General features: G+C 36.7%; 1 long non-coding RNA gene across 1 annotated transcript in view; it reads right to left on the reverse strand.

Moving 5' to 3' along the window:
• LOC127483718 (uncharacterized) overlaps positions 1 to 17,925 on the reverse strand; it is a 162,113-nt gene extending 144,188 nt beyond the window's left edge. The window contains exon 1 of the long non-coding RNA XR_007910243.2: positions 17,871 to 17,925. This is a non-coding gene — a long non-coding RNA (uncharacterized lncRNA). The remainder of the gene's footprint in view (positions 1 to 17,870) is intronic.
• Between the last annotated feature and the right edge of the window lie 484 nt (positions 17,926 to 18,409).

Here is an 18,409-nt window from a genome sequence, read left to right on the forward strand (position 1 = left end):
ATTAGTTCCAGGAGATTTTTGGCAGGTTGTTTGGCATTTTTCTACTAGAAAATTATGTCATTTGTCACCAAAATAAAGATTATTTTATTTCTTCTTTTCCAACTCATAAATTTTCTTTCTTTTTCTTATCTTATTGCACTATGTAAGACTTCCAGTAGGATGAGAACTAGGAATGATAAGAAAAGACACACCACTGCCTTGTTCCCAATCTAAAGGAAAAAGCATGCAGTTTCTCACCAATAGGAATCACATTGTATATAGATCTTCTGCAAATGCCCTTTATAAAGTTGAAAACATCCCTCAATTCTCAGTTTGAGAGTTGTTAATCATGGATATGTGTTGGATTTTGCCAAATGTTTTGTCTGTATCAATTGATATAGTGGCTTTACATTTATTAATTTTCAAGTGTTGGATCAGCTTGGTGTATCTGGAGTAAATTCCACTTGGGCATGATGATAAAAGAATTATAATTCTTTTATGTACATTGCTGCATTTGATTTATTAATGCTTGTTGAGAATTTTGTGTCTGTGTTCATGAGAAAAACTGGTTTATAGTTTATAGCAGTTTTAAAATAAACTAAGACATTTCTTTCAAATATATTCTACATTATTCAGCTTTATACTAAGCTTAAGCTTTATAGTATCTTTCTACAGAGAATTAATGGCATATGGTATAAAATGGAAGGCAGAGCAAATGAATAGTATTACTTAGGGGATAGTCAACTCATACTGAAGTTTGTGTTTATTTCAATTTTGTTATCTGAACAATAAAAAATAAAGTTGATTGATTCCAAAGTGAGCAATCTTTTTAAAACTCTGGGTTTTTTTTAAAATAAAAAATATTTACAGTCATTTTGCACAACATAAAGTTAAGATAATGCTTGGAATGCTCATTTCCCATAATAGAGTGCCTGGTTCAAATCCCACTACTTGCAATCTAGCTTCCAGATAAAGCTCACATCCTGAGAGGCAGTGGATGATAGTTCAAGTACTTGGATCCTTACAACCCAGGAGGAAGATCCACATGGAGTTCTGGGTTGCCAACTATGACGGTGCCCATCCCTGACTGTCATGGTATTTGTGGAGTAAACTAAGGATGAAAGATCCCTCTGCCTGTTTCCCTCTCTGTCTCACAGCCTTTCAAATAAAAATGAAAATAGTTAAATTAAAATGTTTTGAATATTTTATCCCTTCAAGCATTTTTTATGCAGACAATGATACCTCAGGATAATCACTTTAAAATATACACTTTCTTGGGTGGGGAAAGGAAGTACAAGAATTGAATATAATCTTCAAAATGAAGTTTAGAGAATCAATTGTGGTACTAAATTTTGATTACAAGCAATTTTAAAAATCATTTATACTCAATTTTTATAAGGATAAATATATTCTAAACCTATTACATGAAATTATTTCTGTGTGCTAAAGCTTGACATATTTTATTGAGTTCATAAGCTGATAAGCCCATCATTAATTTTCCTAGCAAACAATATGTTAGAGAGATGACTGCTACTCTAAACAAGTTTTATCATTTTTAAAAGAATCATATTTCTTGTAAAAAAAAGACTGAGTTAATGAAAGCATTATTTTGAAAAATTATTCATCTCTCAGCAACTCTCATTATTATAACAGTTCACAATAATCAAAATTAATAATATTTTTATTATTTATGATGCCATTTTAGAGACTTGGGCTGGATGATCTTTGAAGAAAATGCTCATGGAGATGTAGTATAAAATAATGTATGTATTTCCATATCCAAGAGAAAAAAACGTACAAAAGTTGGAAAAATTCAAGAGCTTTGGCCCTCATTTTAGTTCCCTTCAGTACAAGTTGGATAAAAACACTATGCAACAAATGCTGTATACTTATTATTGTAAGATTTTTGTTTGTCTTGGTCGGTGGATAGTGCCAACTCCAAAGAAATCTAAAAACCATAGGGAAACACTCAGCAGTGGGGTCTCCTGATGATCTCTCTTTTTGTGTTAACATTTTTTCATCCGTATCACATCTCCAAACAGTAATTTAATTTTTGGCAAAACATTCAAAAATCTACTTATAATTCTGTCCATCCATCAAATACCAAATAAAGTTCATTTGTTCTGTGATTGTATGTTTCAGAGAGAACACATCCTCAGCAAGCACATGACACCAATTTTTTTTTTTCTTTTTACAAAACACTTTCCTGCAGAGAGTTAAAATTCTTCTTGTCTCCCTGTCTAATGGAATGTAAATGTAAAGTTGAAAGAAACCACTGGCAACCAACCTAAAGGAAATTTCTATGACCAAAACACCTAAGCAATTCAAAAGCTTTCCTGCATTTTGTAATTAGTGACAGTCTCAAAGTTTCTGAAACCTTGAACTTAGAAAAATGTTTCTGTAGTTTCAAAATTGTGAAACTTTATTGCTACCCCTCTAAAAGAATTTTACAACTCATACAGAGAAAAACTGGCTTCACCTTTCCCCAGGCAATTATATCAGCTAGTATTTCCCAATGAAAGATAGAAAATTAAAATGTACAATATGCAATGGACTTGATGTTAAATTAGTTTGGCAACAATTGTGCTTCAATGCCATCAAAGCTGCCTGCAATTCACAGCACAAATGCATAAACAATGTGAAGCATAGTATTCCTAAAATGACTTTTCAAATGTCAACACACTGTTTCTTTCTTGCCCATCTATAAAAACTGCCTTCTACCTTTTGCTTCAACCTCATGCCTCTTTCCTTTCTATATAAAAAAGAATCTGCCTTATACCTTTTTCTTTAAACTTCCTTTTGTATCCATACAGAAATACTGAATGCCAGGAGTAGAACTGACACCAAATTTCACATGTCTTTTGAAACACTTGAGAATAGCCCACTATTAAAAAGAAATGGCTACACTCCCAAATACATTTTTAGCGATGTATTGCCTGACACTTCAGATATGTTCAGTTCTAGAATGATTCTGTCTACAATCTGTTTCTTTTTCTTTTTCTCTCTCCCCATTCCCCTTCTGTAGTGTTTCTCTCCCTTGTCAACATTTCCCTCCGGTTTCATTTTAGCATTTTTTTCTTTGAGTTCCCAGATTTGCCCCCTCTTTGCACTTTCAGTTTTTGTTTGATGGTTTGTTTTTCTTTCTGACTCTGCTGGGATTCTACCCAGTGACACTTTGGCTTCATGTGCATGCAATCCAGCAAACTGAATCTGACAAAAGCCTGTTGGTTGTTCATTGTGGTACCTTTTCGACACATACCAAGTGGTAGGGGAGCTAGGGAATGGAGCCTCTTCACATGCCAGTATGGAGGGTTGGGAATGTTATCAATGAGGGCTAGTGACTCTGCCTTTTCCATTTAAGCATTTGTCTCTGACACCTACGTGAGGCAAATTCCAAAGCTTCAAATGAAATCACTGGATTTTCTGTTATGAAGACAGCTAGAAAGCAGGAAGAAATACTTTTGTTCATACATAATGTTTGGAAGATAATAATATGCTGATATACCTACAAACATGCCACATATACAGTAGTGGGTAGTGAATTGAAAGATGCTGTCTTTATTATAAAAACTGTATATAAAAATAATGCATGTAAGTATAGTTATCTAATACAGTCAGAGTAGGGAATAAAATATCTAATTTCACAAATCCTGGAAGATATAGCAGAAATGAGGCCTGAATTATAACAGAATTGGAATGAGAATTCCAACAATACATATCACTAACGAGTTAAGATTTTATTTTTGAGGCAATAAAAACAACAGAAAAATTCTTGTATTTCTGTAACCAGAACATCTTACTCATTAAATCAATTTATCTTACTAGTAATGGCGGGGAACCAAGTGCAAAGCATGTTGAAAAACACTAATTAATACACAGACATTACTTCTCTGATGTCTTGTGATCATATCATGTGATCAGAATGTGTACCATTTGACAATCTGATCTCTTCCACCATGTTCTATCTATTTTTTATAAGTGAAAGAGGTAAGAAAATGAGTGGAAAGAATAAGGATAAAATACATTAAAAAATAAAACTGAAACAGTTTCCCCTTTCTACAGTATATAAAATAACCCAGATGAAAATGAAAATACACAGTCAATAGTAGCCTTTTGTATGTTGAAGTTTTCTGGGGATAGTTCCACTGACAACAAACTATGAGCCAATAGAATCAATCCATAGTTATTTGCTTTGTTAGTGACTTCATAAGTATTGATTTCTAAAGCAGAATACCAGAAGGAGTTAATTTTAAAATGGATTTTGCCAAAATAAAGTTAATTAAACTAAATATCAAGTCAATATTCTTATTAATATTGTATTCATTATATGTGGGGAAAAAAATCAATGTGTTCTGATCAAAATGTAAATTTGCATTGTGACACAGCCACACTCCGACTACCTACTATTTATGTCCAACCAGGTATATTCAAGCCAGTAGAGATTTAGGCAATTGTCGTTGAAGTCCCTGAGACAGTGCCCTCTTTGCTTTGACTATTTCTGTAAGATTTTTGGATGCTTTAGAACTGAATATTCTCATCACTGATGGGTCTGGTGCTACCTTGAATATACATTATTCATAGGCTGGCACTTTTGCCCTGGGAACTTACATATGTCACTTGTTTCCATAGCAGCCAATAAACTGAAGATTCCAAAGTCAGCAGCAAGGAAAAGAAAAAAATAATTTTTTTTTTAAGAAAAGACCCTTATTCCAGTTCTTGGCAGAGGTATCCTGGGTTTCACTGAAGCCTTTTGGTTGGCTTTAACACCATTTCTGGCATTAGGGAGACACTGAGATTTGTGCTTTAACCTGCAGACTGGCAGTTAGAACCAAACTGTTCTCTCAAGCAGCACTGGACTTCGGTGGGAGAAAAGAAAGCATTTTAGTAAGTCATGCATAAACTTGCCACCTTGTTCTGCTGTTAGCTACTTCTAAATCCATTCTGATGAGAAGCAGTAGCTTGTGCAAAAACAGAAGTATCAAAACTGCATTTTTAATAAATAACAAAATTAACATAAAACAAAATTTAATACCAGTTAATGTATAAGAGTCAGATGAAGTCAAAAACATGTAACATCTTTAATTTCTTTTTAGACAAGTATATCTCTCTGTTGGACTGTCTACTTTGGCAGCAACCAGATGTTGAAGCCAAAACAATTTTCATATGGCCTACTGCAGGCTGAGCAGGGGGAGGTCATCAGGAATTCAGCAGCACCCACCTGCTCCCTGTACACCCTCATAGTAAATTTTCACACCAGCCCTGGGAGGGATGTGAGTTTTATTCCTATTTTTCAGATGAAGAAATTGAGGCTCAGAAATGTTAAGTAACTTGTTCAGATCAGCAAGAAAAATACCAGAATTCAAAGCCGAAGAAGCAGTTTGAATACATTAAGCTTACAATCACAATCTTGAATGGAATTCAGAGAAAAAATATTGCATCATGTTAGTGTTTTGGGATAAAATCTTTTTTCAGGGTAATTTATATATTAAGATTTCTTTTATAGTGTGCATGTACTTTTCAGTTAAGGAGAATATGAACAGATTAAAGTATCAAATAGTTTGGCTTATTCTGGTTTCACTCACTTAAAAATAAATAGGGAAGGAAATAAATGTAGTCATTTGCCACGTAACAGGTCACTGTGCTTTTAGCATCAACTGCATTTCTGCACATGCAGTTTAAGGATAATATAGGACTAGACATAGGGCCCCCTCTTGATTTATATTTTTATTTCCCACAGAGGAACAGATTACCATATGTATTTTGTTTCAGATAAAGTGTTGTGCTGACCTCCACCTGATGCTAACACTTTTGCTTCAAATTTATACCAATTTAAAATTTATCACATAGCCTGAAAAGCCTAGCTAAGCCAGTCATTGTGTCACAATAAGTTTCTGTTTGGATCCTATGTTGACATCAACCCTAAATAATCATGAAAGCAGTGCTCTTGCAAATGTATTTGAGCTACTGTCTGTGTTCTTAGTTTATTTAAATGTGGGTAAGCTAAAAGTGTGCTAGAAATCATGCAGTCACCTGGTCTTAGTTTCTTGTTCTTTTCAAGGTGCTTCCCTAAATAACATTTTATTTTTTAAGATTTGACTGATGATTGATTGATTAATTAGCTGATTTGCCAGGTAGCTTACAAAGCAAGATGGAGAGACAAAGAGTGGTTTTCCACCTGCTAGTTAACTCTTCAAACAACCATAATAGCGAGGTCTGGGCCAGGTTAAAGTCAGGAGCCAGGAACTCCATCCTGGTCTCCCACATAGATAGCAGAGGACCCAAGTACTAGAGCCATCTTCTCCTGCTTTCCCAAGTGCCTTAGCAGGAAGCTGAATGAGAGGCAGAGTATTTAGGCCTTGAACAGGTACTTGGATATTGGATGCCAGCATCACAAGCATTGGCTTAACCTGCTGCAACACAACCCTGAGCTCCTTAAATGAAATCATATTTTAGTTTAACTGTATGTTGATGAGTACATCCATTGCCATAAAACAATTTAATTATATTCTGTTCCTGGCCAAATACTTTCTTGAGGCAAATCTTTGACTAATACTAATGACTCCATATCACTAATAGCAAAAGAAATCTTGAAAGCACCATTCTTTTTCTATAAAATGGAATATTACTTTCCTATTGCTTGAAATGTTTCTTTTGATTCCTACCACTGCTTTGGGTGCATACACATAAAATTCAACTTTCCATGTCATCCACATTCTTCACAGGTAAGCCTCCTCTGACATCCACTCTTTTATCAATTGTTACATAGCCTATTAGAAAACCTTTTAGATTTGATTTCCATTATAGCCTCTACCACCTTCTGCCTATGTAAATTTGGAAAGTATTTTAGTTTGTTTTTACCTTATCTTAGCATAGACTCCTTTGGTGTAAAATAGAGGTTTCAGGACTTGACCTGGAATTTTTGTGAGGAGTAAACATGAAAAAACATATAAAACACTAAGAACTACAACTGGTTATTCCTGCCAAAGTAACCCCAAATCTGGTCATTCCCCATCCTGAGTTCTTCAGCAAACTCCATTCCAGTCACCTATTTTTCTAACCACACTGAACAATTATTAAATGCATTCCTCCTTTATTCCTTGCCACGTGACGTGTACACTTCCTGGAATTGCCTTTACACCCTTCTGTTCACTGTTGTTTTTCTTTGTCGCATGGTATCATCTCCTTTATAACACCTTCCTTGCCCTCCATCTGAACTCCATGAGTTCAGAGTATTTATTCATACAGAATTGTGTAAATACTTGTATAATACTTACAACATTGTATTACAATGGTGAATACATAATAGGCCTCCCCATTAACCTGGAGTCCCTCAAAGGCAGTTTGTGCCCCTTGTACCTAGCGTTCAATATCTGTTGACCAAAAGAATCCCATGTTCAAGAAACTCAAGCTCACTGTATTCCATTTCTTTCTAATGTGCATTCCCACCCACAACTAAGACAAGAGAATATTCTCTTTTTCGGGAATATGCACTTAGTAGGAACAAATGTCTATCTAATTAAACATAGTGTGAACAACAGAATTGAGAAAAGGAGATTAATAATGGATGAAAGGAGAATAAAGTAGGCTTGAAAAGAGAAGGGGACAGGAGAACACTACTTTCATTCATCACTCCCATTTTAATTTCACTTTTGGAAACCTGACAGAAATGTAGCAGTAAATGTGTGCTGTGTCCTGCGGAAGAAAGATTCCTTTTTCCCCTTTTGACTTTTGAAAATCATGCTCCTGGAGGTGAGAATGCAATCAGGAAAAGTGGTTTTGTGTTAAAATTATGAGATGGACAGTCTTTAAAATAACCTATGAAAAATAGCATAGGAAAAGGTAGACAGTTTGCTGCAGTAAGAACATCGACCTTCCTTTTAAAAAACAGTAAGAGGAATCCAGGGTTGAAATCAGAATGCATTTTGGAGAGAGCACTATATCCTGAAATTCATTCCCGTGTCAAAAGTGTCTTTTAGTCTGCTGACCCAGGCAGATGCTCAGGTTGATTGACTTTATCTCCATCACCCGCACAGGGAAAGGCAGTGGTGACTGCTGACTTTCCCAATATCTATCTTTTTTATTTAAAGAAGTTAGAAATATACCTTGAGATAGATGTTGAAGTAGGTATAATCTATCTTTTTTTCTTGATATAAGGTTCATGATTTCTTAACAATCTGAAGTCAAGGGAATAGAAAAAGCTGAACTATGTTTTCTCAGTCATCAGATTCAAAGTTTTTGCTGCCTCCTAATAATCTTGAGATCTTGAAATCTCCTGCAGTGCTTGCTAGAGGTAGCAGTAACTAAGACAAGAAATTTTGCTAGATTGCAACTATATGGTAAGTTTTTTTTTTTATTTTTTAAATTTCATTTATTTGAAGACAAACATCTCCCATGTATAGTTCACTCCTCAGATGCCTGCAACAGCCAAAGTGGGCAGGTCCAGAAAGCTGGGAAAGAGGAACTCAATCCAGGTCTCCCACATACACACACAAATACACACAAACATAGCTTAATAGTCTTATTTGTATTCTCTCCAATACATCCTGTACCACAGCTAAAAACATAAAACGCAAGTCCAATGACCTCATATCTCTGCTTAAAACTTAATCCACAGAAAACTGAAAAACATGATCTCATAGAAGTGGGGTGTGGAATAATGGTTACCAAAGGGTGGGAAATTTGAGAGTAGGACAGGTAGTAGATAGAGGATAGTTAATGGGCATAGGCATGCAGTTTGATAGAAAGACTAACTTCTAATGCTAGAAACAATATAGTAAGATAAGTATGATTGGCAATAATTAATTCTATATTTTACAATAGTAGATGGGATCAGAGTTGTGAAATAGCAAGTAAAGCTGCCACTTGCAATGCCCACAACCAGCTCCCTGCTAAGGGCCTGGGAAAAGCAGTGGAAGATGATCCAAGTGTTGAGGCCCCTGCCACTCACATGGAAGACCTAGAAGGTCCTGGCTCCTGATTCCACCTAGTCCAGCACTAGCTGTTGCAGCCAACTGGGGAGTGAACCAGCAGATGGAAGATCTCTCTCACTCACTCTCTCGCTCTTATTCTCTATATTTGTGACTTTCAAGTAAATAAATAAATCTCAAAAAAATTAGTAGAGAGCACTTTGAATGTTCCCAAAACAAAGAAATGATAAATGAGGTGATGATATGCCAATCACCCCAATCTTATTGTACACATTGTATGCATATATTAAAATATCACACCACACTCCATAAATATATACTAGTATGTGTCAATTAAAAATGAAAATATATTTTATACAAAGAACTAAGGGGCCAGTACTGTGGCACAGTGGGTGAGAGCCCTGGCCTAAAGTGCCACCATCTCACTTGGGCGCCAGTTCAAGTCCCAGCTGCTCCAGCTCTCTGCTACGGCCTGGGAAAGCAGTACAAAATGGCCCAAGTCCTTCAGCTCCTGCACCCATGTGGGAGACCTGGAAGAAGCTCCTGGCTCCTGGCTTCGGATCAGCTCAGCTCCAGCTGTTGTGGCCATCTGGGGAGTGAACCAGAGGATGGAAGATCTCTCTCTCTCTCTCTATCTCTACCTCTCTCTGTAACTCTGTCTTAGAAAAAAAAAAAGCTAAGACCTATATAGTATAAAATTTTTGTTAAAATTCAAACAAGATGTTTTTGTGGACTTTTTTCTACCTTTGATGTGCTGCACATCTTAGAGAGGAACTACTGCTTTCTTTTTTTAAAAGATTTACTTATTTAATTTAAAGGCAGAAATACAGAGGGAGAGAAGAGAGAGATCTTCCATTTGCTGGTTCATTCCCCAAATGGCCACAATGGCTGGGGTTGGGCCAGGCCAAAGCCAAGAGCCAGGAGCATCATCTAGTTCTCCCACGTGGGTACAGAGGCCCAAGCACTTGAGTCATATTCCACTGCTTTCCCAGGCACATTAGCATGGAGAAAGTTTGGAAGTGGAGCAGTTAGGATTCAAGTTGGCATCCATATAGTATTCCAGCACTGTAGGCAGTGGCTTAACCTTCTATGCCACAGCTCTGGCCTCTGACTGCCTGCCTTCCTTTCTTTTCTCTCTCTCTTTCTCTCTCTTTCTTTCTTTCTTTCTTTCTTTCTTTCTTTCTTTCTTTCTTTCTTTCTGGTGAAGGGAGAATAATCAAGTTCACCACAATCAGACTGTCCTTTGAGTCATGTTTTTTTAATTTATTGATTTTATTTGAAAGGCAAAGTTTCAGAGGCAGAGAGAGAAAGAGGTCTTCTATCCCCTGGTTCACTCCACAAATGGCCACAACAGCAAGAGCTGTGCCAATCCAAAGCCAGCAGCCAGGAGCTTTCTCTGGGTCTCCCACGCAGATGCAAGGGCCCAAGGACTTAGGCCATCTTCTACTGCTTTCCTAGGACACAGCAGAGAGCTGGATGGGAAGTGGAGCAGCTGGGACTCAAAGCAGCTCCCATATGGGATGCTAGCACTGCAGGCCATGGCTTTATCCATTATGCCACAGTACCAGTCCTGCCTCTTTTGTAAAACATAAAACATATCGTCAGGTTTACAAGCCAACCTTCAGGCTAATGCCACTAACATGAACCCATTCAACAGTATTATTGGGTATAATGAAATCACCATAAATCTAAAAGGCAGAGTCTTTTGTTCTGGTTAAGAATTGGTCTAAAATAGCATACGCTTTACAGTTCTATTGTAAATTAAGTTTGAAGAACTGTCATCCTAAAACACTTGATAGTCAAATCAGATTGGGGGGAAAAACACACTGGATGGTAAGATCAACCATAAGTTGGGAGTGGGATGGGGAAAGGAAACTGTAAAAGAAAAACAAATATCTGACCAGAGAACACAGAAGCAAAATTTTCTCAGAAATTAAAAAATAAACTGCGTGAAAATTTTTCTCTAATTCTAAAACATTTGTGGTTGTACCCGGGCCCAACTGCATAAAGAAAAGAAGTAAAATTAGAACAAGAAAGGTGAATCTGATGAAGTGGAAGAAACAAGCTCTTGCTTAACACTGAGAAATACGTTACATATGAGAAAAATAGTGTAAGGGTTTTTGAGGTCACTTTGTCTTCATGTCATACAGTCTAGCTCTTCCACCAAAGCTGAAGGTTTTTTAAAAAAAAAAATAACTTAAAAATTAAGTTAAACCCCAAAATCACTCTCATCAAAATGTGTAAGTCTTAGCTGCCTTAGAAGAAATTTACAGCAGTTTAAAGCTAGTGAAAATAGTCATGATTATAATATTATTAATAAGAAAGTAGTTCCTTAAATAATGAATTTATTTGGTTCTTAGTCCTTTGGTTCTAAGACTAAGAACCAAAGGGATCACATAAACAAGAATAGTGTCTGCAAATACTAGCTGATAGAATCAAAAAGGGAGAGAAGGATCCATCATGGGAAGTGAGATACACAGCAGACCCATAGAATGGCAGATGTCCTAAACAGCACTCTGGCCTCAGAATCAGCCCTTAAGGCATGCGGATCCAGCTGAAAAGCCCATGAGAGTATTTCAGGCATGGAAAGCCAAGACACTCTGGAAAAAAAAAAAAAAAAAAAAAAACTAAATGAAAGATCTCTGCGAGTGAGATCCCAGTGGAAAGAATGGGTCATCAAAGAAGGAGGTACCTTTCTCTGAAGGGAGGAAAGAACTTCCACTTTGACCATGGCCTTGTCTAAAAATTATCAGAGTCAGTGAACTCAGGGGGCTTCCATAGCCTTGGCAGCTCATGACAAGAGCCTAGGGTGATTACTGAGGCCATAAACAAGAGTGTCAATTTGTTAAGTCAACAACAGGAGTCACTGTGCACTTACTCCTCATGTAGGATCTTTGTCCTTAGTGTGCTGTACATTGAGATTTAATGCTATAACTAGTACTCAAACAGTATTTTTCACTTTATGTTTCTGTGTGGGAGCAAACTGTTGAAATCTTTTCTTAATGTATGCTAAACTGGTCTTCTGTATATAAAGAGAAACGAAAATGAATCTTGATGTGAATGGAAGGGGAGAGGGAGTGGGAAAGGGGAGGGTTGCGGGTGGGAGGGATGTTATGGGGGGGAAGCCATTGTAATCCATAAGCTGTACTTTGGAAATTTATATTCATTAAATAAAAGTAAAAAAAAACAATGAATTTATTTGAAGAAAACACATAGAACTTGATCCAATCTTAAACATATTTATAAACACTTACAATTCCATTTTTCTATTCTTTTTTCTCAGTTCTCCAGCAAATGCCTTCATAGACAAATGTGATGAGATGCCAGGTTCTCATGCTCTGGAAAACTTACTTCCTGTCATTCTCTTGATTGTCAAATCTTTTCTTCCCTCTAACTTCTGTTCACTTTCTTATTTAAACAACTTCAATTATACAATTATTGTATCAGTTATTCTTGTATAGAATTTAAAGTAATTTAGATGATGATAAATTTCTCTCAGTCTTTTAATGAAGCCCCTTTGCCTATCCAGAAGCTCAACCACTGTTAGCATATTTATCATATACACTGATATAGTGAATGGTACTTCAAAAACTTCATGGAAAAGAAGTAAAAGATAAATTTATTTGGTGCAAAAACAAATTGAAACCCATGCATAGATTTTTCACCACACACCCTTTCCATAAACTTTCTGAAGACTTTTTAAATACACATAAGATAAAGAAATATGTGTACATGCATACATGGAAAACTAAATGGCTTTGTTTTGTTTGTGTTTATGTTTATATTACATAAATAATACTCTCTCTTTTCATAAGGACATTAAACCTATCACGAAGTTCCTACCCTTGTGACTAATTCAAACTTAGTTATTTTCCAAAGGCTGTATCTCCTAATATCATCACATTAGGGACTACAGTATCAACATAAGAATTTTGGGGGCACACAAACCTTCCCTTCATAGCAGATACACATGTAAGAAGGGAGTTGAAAATTCTACCAGATTATTTCCTGAAAGGATTGTAACAACATATGCTCATTTAAGTTATTTGAAACTAACCATTGTTCAGTACCATCACTAACACTAAAATTGTCAATCCTTTAACTTCCAAAATTTTTCAGGATAATTTTTTAAATTTCATTGTTTTGGCTTATACTTCTTATTATTACGGAAGCTTTAAATGAAGTGCATATTTGTTGAACTCTTTACTTAGTGTAGGGTTAATTTTATAAGTATAAAGAGAATTGAAAATAGATCTTCATAAAACTGAAGAGTGGATTAGGAGAGGGGGGAGTAAGAAGGGTGGAAGCATGGGCAGGAAGTAGGATAGGGCGGTAAGTATCACTATGTTCCTGAATTTGTATATATGAAATACATTAAATTTGTGTACCTTAAATAAAATTTTTAAAAAAGAATTTAAAAAACACATGTTCAGTGTTCACTGTCCACTTGTACTTTCTCTTTTCTCAATCACCTGCTCATCTTCTTTGCTCATTTCTCTGAGGTTTTTCATAATTTTTAAAAATTTGAATGGACTATTAATATATTCTGAACATTAATCTGTAAGCTCTGGTAAAGCCGAGATTTTTATTCTTTTGCTCACTACTAAATCCCCAGGGTCTAACTTTTTTTTTTTTAACAAGCAGTTAGACAGTGAGAGAGAGAGAAACAGAGAGAAACATCTTCCTTTCTGTTGGTTCACCCCCTAAATGGCCGCTACGGCCAAAGCACTGCGCCGATCCGAAGCCAGGAGCCAGGTGTTTCCTCCTGGTCTCCCATGCGGGTGCAGGGCCCAAACACTTGGGCCATCCTCCACTGCCCTCCCGGGCCACAGCAGAGAGCTGGACTGGAAGAGGAGCAACCGGGACAGAATCTGGCGCCCCAACCAGGACTAGAACCCTGGGTGCTGGCACTGTAGGCGGAGGATTAGCCAAGTGAGCTGCTGCGCCGGCCCCCCAGGGTCTAAAGAAGCACATAAAATATAGTGTGTACTCCATTAATCTTTACTGAAAAATAAATAAACACAGAGTTTATAATTTTCCAGTGTAGTCCTTCTTGATTCTGAAGTGTCACAAATCCTTGAAAATTTATATGATCACTTTTATCAATTTCCCCTCCTAACTATACTAAATTGTATTCCCATTTGGGTTATAGGCAGTTTCTCCTCTAATTCTATGCTCTTTTTTCTATTTTATTCATTTTAATCCAATTTAATGCATTCTCCTTGATTTTCATGTTTATAGGATGAACAAAAGAGTATTTTATCAATACTTATCAATTAAGATGTTGGTTTATATGTAACTCATGTGATGAATTTTATATAAAATCACATTCCACACACATGTCAATTGTTTTTATGGCTGACAAACCTAAATACAATGTAAGTGCCTTCTATCTTGAGTCATTGATCTCTGGAAGTACAGGGGAATACGAGACAGTTAGGAGGTTACGTTTCTGCAATAGTGTTCTCCCAACATTTTCAAGGAAAGGGCTGTAGGAAGTGTTGTGCAAGGCAGCTCATTGTTTTCCTTTGTATTCAATCTATTGAAAATTAAATTACAGAGTAAGTTGGGCCTTGGATAAAAGAATAAGGTAAATAATATCAACACTGCTATTTCTTTGTAAATGTGGTAAACAAACTCACAGAAGTAAAACTCTAGGATATGATGTCAAAAAACCTTCAGAAACTTAGCAATAGCATACATTTGGACAATAAAAAGTATGATACACACCTCAAAGTAATTTTGGGAACTAAAACAGAAAAAGTCCTTTGAGGGTTCCTTATCACAGCAATGTTCTCTGGAAAGGATAGACCGTCATATCTGTCTTTTGATCACATTCCCATTCCTGAGTAGTAGCATTGTCAACATGTAATATGAAAACCATCAATACATGCTGCTATTGTTTGCACTCCAAAAGTGATAAAGCTTATGGCAAAGGAAGAAAAACAAGCCAGGACGTAATATTCTGAGATGAGAAGTCTAAGTCTAGCAAATCAGTGAAGAAGGAAGTTGCAAATATGAAGTAGCTGTTTTCACCATCATTAAAGGTTAAATTCTTGAGTAGAAAGATCTATTTATCATGACTGGACATTACACAAAACATACATTCACAAGGCATCACATGGTACTCCATAAATAAGTATAATTCTTTAATGTCTTTTTAATTTAAAAAATTGAAATAAATAAGACAAAAGAAAGAGTTGATCATTTAAAGAACTGTGTCAATAAGTCTATATTCATTTAAATAAAATAAAAAAACATCTGTCATGTATTGTTGAACTTTGCACACAAAGATGACAGCTGCAGATTTTATTATCCATCTATAGTTACCCACTGAAAAGGCAACAAATGACGAAGACCATTTCCCCAGTTGAATAATTATTTATATAGTGTCCTTCTATGAAAATTATTCATCAAATTTGGTCTTCTTAATTCTGAACTACAGATTTGGAGAAAAAGCACATGAAGGCACTTCATAGGGCAGTAACTAGGACATAGGAATATTAAATGAATTCTCCAAGACACTGTACTTGTATATAGTACTTCAGTCTACTTATTTAATAAAGCATACTAGCTATTTGTTAGGCATCTATTGTGCCTGGCCCAGGAAAACTTATGTTATAGATTTAGAAATTAAAACAAAAATCCGCCCTTTAGAGATTTAATACTTTTTAGTGATCCATGATTGACACACTGTTGTACAGATACACACACTAAGTCAAACAAGCAAAGACAGCATGAAAGTGTGATTTAAAAGACTGATTTAGCCAGTAAAATATAATTTCTACTAGTTTTTTTTTTTTTTTTTTTTGACAGGCAGAGTGGACAGTGAGAGAGACAGAGAGAAAGGTCTTCCTTTTCTGTTGGTTCACCCCCCAATGGCCACTCCGGTGGCCTGCACACCATGCTGACCCAAAGCCAGGTGCTTCTCCTGGTCTCCCATGCGGGTGCAGGGCCCAAACACTTGGGCCATCCTCCACTGCATTCCCGGGCCACAGCAGAGAGCTGGACTGGAAGAGGAACACCAGGGACAGAATCCAGCGCCCCGACCAGGACTAGAACCCAGGGTGCCGGCACCACAGGTGGAGGATTAGCCTATTAAGCCACAGCGCTGGCCAATTTCTACTAGTTTTAAAATAAAATCTGTCTCTAGTTCAGCATTATAAATGGAACACTTATTAACTGGAATAATCTCCAATTGCTATAAAAACTTCAAAACACACAACATGTTATTTTGGAAAATGAAGAAATTAAACTCAATAAATATCTATTGAACAACTATTGTGTGCTGAGGTTTAGGAATACAAAAATGAGTGGAAAGTGGTACCTGTTCTTAAAGATCTCTCAACCTATGGAAGTTCATTTGGGGGAGATTATAGAGTTTGGACCATAGTGGACTACAAAAGAGGAAATTAAACCATTTAACTCAAACTGCAGAGGTATCTGAAGGAAGAACTTTCTGATGGAAGATGCATCATATGCAAAAACACAGGATATCAACAAGTAATTGGGTGACAGTACTACAATAGCAATGTTGCATTAGGGAGAAAAAAGAGATTAAAACTAGAGAATTAGTCAAAACCTTCATGTGTTATATATTAGAAATCAGAGTGTGTATATATATATATATGTATTTTTTTTATTTGACAGATAGAGTTATAGACAGTGAGAGAGAGAGAAAGGTCTTCTTTCCATTGGTTCACTCCCCAAATGTCCGCCACGGCCTGCGCTGCACAGATCTGAAGCCAGGAGCCAGGTGCTTCTTCCTGGTCTCCCAAGCGGGTGCAGGGGCTCATGGACTTAGGCCATCCTCCACTGCCCTCCTGGGCCACAGCAGAGAGCTGGACTGGAAGAGGAGCAACTGGGACTAGAACCCGGTGCCCATATGGGATGCTGGCACCACAGGCAGAGGATTAACCAAGTGAGCCACCGTGCCGGCCCAGAGTATATTTAATAGCCCTTGTCACCCTATTTCCTCTTTGAAGTTTCAGAGACTATTTAACAGCCCTTGTTCACTCTATTGATGAAAAAGGAGTCCCTTCAACATTCCACCCCCACTCACAGTTATATTAAATTCATGTCACCCTCCTCCTCTCCAATTTCATTGCACTGGATGACTAAACTCTTTTAACTCCAGATCACATTCACTCTCACTGCCTCCTTGGCCATCACTCACCTCTCTTTCTCTGGCTTCAGCTCTAATATCAGTTACCACAACAATAATAAATATATACCCATCCTTCAGAAACACACTCACTAAAAACACATCTGAATCTGCCTCTTTCCTCTCCATTTTATAACTAAGCATTTCAAGCTTCTCAAAAAGACAAATTCCCTACACCTCGGTTCTCACTCTTCCAGTGACATCCTTCCAACAATAGTCTACATCCTGTTAGACTGATCTTCTGCATTTGACATTATGAATCACTCTCTTGAAGGTCTCTTCGGCAGTATGTCTACACATATACAAAAATATCTTACTGATTTCTCCTCTCCTTCTTCAGATGAATCTTTTTAGTCTCCTTTGTTAATGTTGCCCCTTGAACTACTAATATATTCCCTCCTTTACACTAAAAGAAGCACTTCAATGATAGTCTCCTTAGTTATAACACTTCCCCCTTAAATGACAACCATGTGTTATTTTTTCTGTTTTATCCAGAATTTTTCTCTCAAGACTAGTCTACTTGTCCTCACTTATTTTTTCTTAATCTCCTTTTACTTCACCCATTTGCTGAAACTCCAATAATGGACTGAATCTGTTCTTTCAATTTTCACAGATGTCCACCTAGACAGGAAGTCCAATGAGTTCTTAGCTTTTGCCTGTACAGCAGCCAATAATTTGTTCGCTCCTGAAACTCTTCCATTACTTGAACCCATAACACTCAGAACTCATCTTACTCTGTTTTCTTCAACCTCTGTCTACACATAAAAGTTTAAACAGTCATCCATGTTCAAGTCTCTTACCTGTCTCCTTAGATGATTCAGCCTTATACTGTAAGAACATTCTCTTGGAAGAGTGTATCAACCTATAAAGAAATGGCAATAGAAATTTAGTATCTGAATTTTTAAGATTTTTATCTTAAATCTGTAGATTTCAGGAAGCATGCCAATTATTCACTTATAATTTAAACATATATGTATAGATTCGTGTATAGTCCCTGTTCTCATTGAACTTACAGTCAGAAGGGAAATAGATTTTAATCAAGTATTTTTAAGACTTTTTTTTTTAACCTAAAATTCAGAGTTACAGAAAGAAGGAGAGACAGAGAGTGAGAGAAAGAGAGAGAGAGAAATCTTCCATCCAATATTTCACTCCCAAAATGATACCAATGACCTAAACTGAGCCAGGCCAAAGCCAGGAGACAGGAGCTTCTTGTGGGTCTCCCACAAGAGGCCCAGGGACTTGGGCCATCTTCTGCTGCTTTCCCAGTTTCATTAGTAGGGAGCTGGATCAGAAGTAGAACAGCTGGGACTCAAACCAGCACCCATAAGGGATGTCAGTG

This window comes from Oryctolagus cuniculus, chromosome 12, assembly GCF_964237555.1.
Source record: "Oryctolagus cuniculus chromosome 12, mOryCun1.1, whole genome shotgun sequence".
Classification (NCBI taxonomy): Eukaryota; Metazoa; Chordata; class Mammalia; order Lagomorpha; family Leporidae; genus Oryctolagus; species Oryctolagus cuniculus.